Source organism: Euphorbia lathyris, chromosome 6 (genome assembly GCF_963576675.1).
Source record: "Euphorbia lathyris chromosome 6, ddEupLath1.1, whole genome shotgun sequence".
NCBI classification, from domain to species: domain Eukaryota; kingdom Viridiplantae; phylum Streptophyta; class Magnoliopsida; order Malpighiales; family Euphorbiaceae; genus Euphorbia; species Euphorbia lathyris.
In genome coordinates this window covers 17,920,668-17,924,803 of record NC_088915.1, presented here as the reverse complement: position 1 = coordinate 17,924,803, position 4,136 = coordinate 17,920,668, and positions in this window count along the sequence as shown.

The following is a 4,136-nucleotide window of genomic DNA, read 5'->3' as shown; positions in this document are numbered from 1 at the left end:
CCTAACCTTTTCTTTATGCCTTTCACAATTGTTCTGTTGGTGACTTCGATCATTCTATTTGATTGTGGGTAATACACTGAGGCGAATCTATTTTGGATGCCCTAACTTTTGCAAAATGATCTGAATTCTTCACAGTTGAACTGTGTCCCATTATCCGTGATGATTGTATGGGGGACTCCGAATCTCCCAACAATGTTATCTCTCACGAACTCTACCATTCGCTCTGCGCCTATTGTGGAAACAGCTTCTGCTTCTACCCATTTTGTAAAATGATCGACAGCTACCACTACGTACTTTCTCTGCTTTCTTGTGGAAGGAAATGGGTCGACGATGTCGATACCCCATGTGGCGAATGGTCGTCCGTCAATGATGGGTTTTTGCAGATGCTTAGCTGTATGGGATTCATTCGCATGAACTTGGTAGTTGTGACAGGATTCCACCAATTTCTGAGCATCTAGCTCCGCTGTAGGCCAATAGAATCCAGACAACCTGGATTTCTTGAAAATGGCGGCGGATGCTTCGTTGGCTCTGTATGCGCCTTCGTGTAATTCTCTGATAATCTCATGTCCTTCTTCTGTTATGACACACTTTAACCAAGGCTGGCTAAAAGATTTACGGTAAAGGTGATCATTTATCATGGAGAAATATGCTGATTTTCTCACCGTCCGCCTGGCTTTCTCTTTGTCTTGAGGCAAAGATCCATCTGCAAGATATTGTTGAATCGGTGATCTCCAGTCGCCTGTGGCGGATGTAAGAAGAGCTATGATTTCCGGGGCGAACGCTGGTATGGTTTTCACTTCGAATGGGCACTCAAGGTCCGCCCATTGATCTTTGCTAGAAGCTAATTTAGCCAGGTGGTCTGCTTCCGTATTTGATCCTCGAAGTACATGGATCATCTCCCATTTTGTTTCCTTGCTTTCCAAGTAGGTCAGCAACCTCTTGGCTTCTTCTACGTATTTGACCAGGGTTTCGTCTTTAACACTGAAGTTTTTGATCACCTGATTGACTATCGGTTTGGAGTCACTGTAAATCACAACCCGCTCTGGTGTGATTTCTTTTAACAGGCGTAGCCCGAGTATCAAAGCCTCGCATTCTACGGTGTTGTTTATTGTGGGGAATTCTAGAGTTATCTCAGGGATGGAGGCTTCTCAGATCCCTTCATAAGCCTTCTAATCGAGTGTCCCCCGCCGATCCCAACGGCGCCTCACAGGGAACAGACTCCGAGGTTTAATTAGTAATTCCTTCACGTTGGTCCCTGACTCTAGAATGAACTTAGTCAAAGGATAAAATCGAGTAAATATTATATGTCAAACAAATTCATAATAGAATTTTATTCATGCTTGTGTTAATAATACCATATATAACGGTCATAACCATAAAGATTACTACTGCACATAAATATCATAATGAATTCTTAATAAATAACCATAATGAAAATGGCTTAAGAACAATGTCCTTTTGTATTTCAATGCGCATTAATATCCAAGATAGCATATTTATTTTAAACATCATAAAAGTTATGACATTCTATATTGGGTAAGATATCTTACATAGTTGATATTTACTTGCAATCAATATTGTGCATCCATGCATTAATGGCATTCAGAGATCATTAGGCCTCATTTGAATGAGGTGTAATTAAAGTAAGGTAAGTGATGATTTAATAATGTAGTTATATATAAAATTACTCTTATATCATTTCATTTGTATAAATAAAATAAAATACGAAGGGTAATTTTGGAAGAAAAATACATGTACCATGATTCTCCTCCAATTTGGGGTGTAAGGGAAATTACTCAAAATTCATCATCACCTACCTTCATATACCATCATCCAAACAATCTCTAAGGAACTCTCATGTATATCCTAAGAACTTTGCATAAATTAATATTCTCATCCGAAACTGACACTTGCACTATTTTGTAGTTAGTTAAGGACATGAAAGTTTTATTTATCCAATTTGGTAATTCATCAGCCCATAATGGCCTTAATAGTTAGGGACAATTACAGGATAATCACAAATAGACTCAATATTTTCAAGTCTCTTATGTTGGTAACAGAAATTCTAACAATGCCAAATAAACAGTTTTTATATGAATAGACATATCCTTGTAAAAAATGGATGAATTAACTGTTTGACAAAACAATAATTAAAAACATGAATTTCTGATATCTTAAATTAAAAATACTCTATATGAGAAAAGCTATACATAGATGATGGTGAATTGTACCCTAAAAAACTAAATATGATTTTCTTTGTAATTTCTTCTAATAATTATATGCATATTCACCCAAAAGTCTGATCAGATCTAAATGATCTGTAATTACACGAGCCTTTTTATGATATTTTAATATCAAATGACAAAATCACCTTGAACGGATGGTTTTTTTTTATAAAATCCCAATGTTACGGGTCTTATACATGCATTTTGTACTAATTTAATGATAATATCATATTACACTTGTCATGCATAAAAATATGAGGGCATAGTAAGCATGCAAGATTTAATGAAAGATTTGTGTCTATGACTTTATCTTTCACAATTTATTAGATTTATCATAATAACATGTAACGATATTCATAGCACTTTATAAGGGTGAGGAATCTCAAAAAAAAATTTAATTAAAAATGGAGCAAGAAAGGGGAGGAAACTTATCTTGTTTATCATAAAATTTCAGATTTAATGTAGAAAACTCATTCCCACCAATCTATAGAAAACTCTATCTTTGGATAGATTTGTTGTACTGATTGAGCCAAGGTTTGAGGTCGGGATTCCTATTCCATTCACTCCATTGTTTTGTTATTTGTGAAACTCTATACAATCAAGATTTTGTGATCTTCTGTTTGTTAGAGATCCACGTTCACCGCACCAATTGATAACTTGTGAAAAAATCCTTGATCGGAGCACTTCCCTGTGAGGCGCCGTTGGGATCGACCGGGGACACTCCGATGCTAAAGTCAGTAATATTTCTGAGAATAAACTGTAAGCATAAAAGTAGAGAATCAGTAAGTGTACCTTTGATCCTAGGAAGCTGGGGTATTTATATAGGTTTCTATAACCTTCAACATTAATGGGGAAGCAGGTGAAGAGTCATGTCATTACTCATCTTTAATTGCTATCAATTCTCCATTAATCCTAGCATTTATCCTTGAAAACCTCAGAGTTGGGGTATTCGAACAGTCAAGTCTTTATTCTCCTTTAATGGCTATTAATTGCCATTTAATTGTATTCATTCCCATTCATGGATGGTTATAAAGGCGCCTTTTGGTATTCTTAGATCAGTCAAGGCGTATGTACGCTCTCCATGAGAGCTATGGCGGGTCTCCACTACTCGCTCTCATCGGGCGTATCTCGTTATGACGTATCTCGCCATGGTCCACGTGGTGTGGCATAATGCTAGAAACTCCTTCATTTTTTTCATTATTTGCATATTCACCCCTGTATTAATCCTGCAATAATTGTCATTAATTCCATATTAATCATGCATAAATCTCTCTTTTAGAAGGAATAATGGTTTGCCATTATTTTTATTAATTTTCCCTTATTCATGATTTTAGAATAATTTGGGTTGTTATCAAGTTATTACAGAATAAGCAAATTTAGGAAATTGGTGAGACACTTGCAAAGTTGAGGGATCTAATCTACTTTTATGAACAAGTTTAGGAAGCTGGTGATACAAAATAAGCAAGTTTAGGGAGCTGGTTCAGAGAGCCAGTCTACTATTTTGGACAAATTCAGAGAGTTCGTAATGTATTAGGCCTTTATTATATTTATTTAAATATCAATTCAATTAATAAATTCTTAATTTTGTCGCAATTGGTTAAATATCAATTCAATTAATAGAATTTTTAATTTTATCATATTTTTTAAATATCAATTCAATTAATAAATTCTTAATTTTGTCACAATGGGTTAAATATCAATTCAATTAATAGAATTTTTAAGTTTAATATCAATTCAATTAATAAATTCTAAATTTGTTGTCATAATTGGTCAAATATCAACTCAATTAATAGAATTTTTAACAATTCAATTAATAGAATTTTTAATTTTATCATATTCAATTCAATTCAATTAATAGAATTTTTAATTTTATCAAAATTTAAACCCCTAAAATCAAACCCTAAAATATCA